The following is a 229-nucleotide window of genomic DNA, read 5'->3' as shown; positions in this document are numbered from 1 at the left end:
AAAAAAAAAATGGATCTCTGGCCACCTTCTCAAAATATATCACAAGGCAACTATTTTCACTAACTACATGGAATAATTAGATTTATTCCCTATTTTTTTTTTATTCCATCTAAACTGGATAATATGGGGTAGAGAGTTAGTTAGCAAACATCAAGAAATGGGATGTGTCTCATGGGCGCCTGGGTGGCTCAGTTGGTTAAGCGACTGCCTTCGGCTCAGGTCATGATCC

Source organism: Neomonachus schauinslandi, chromosome 5, assembly GCF_002201575.2.
Source record: "Neomonachus schauinslandi chromosome 5, ASM220157v2, whole genome shotgun sequence".
NCBI classification, from domain to species: Eukaryota; Metazoa; Chordata; class Mammalia; order Carnivora; family Phocidae; genus Neomonachus; species Neomonachus schauinslandi.
This window is presented reverse-complemented; position numbering follows the sequence as displayed.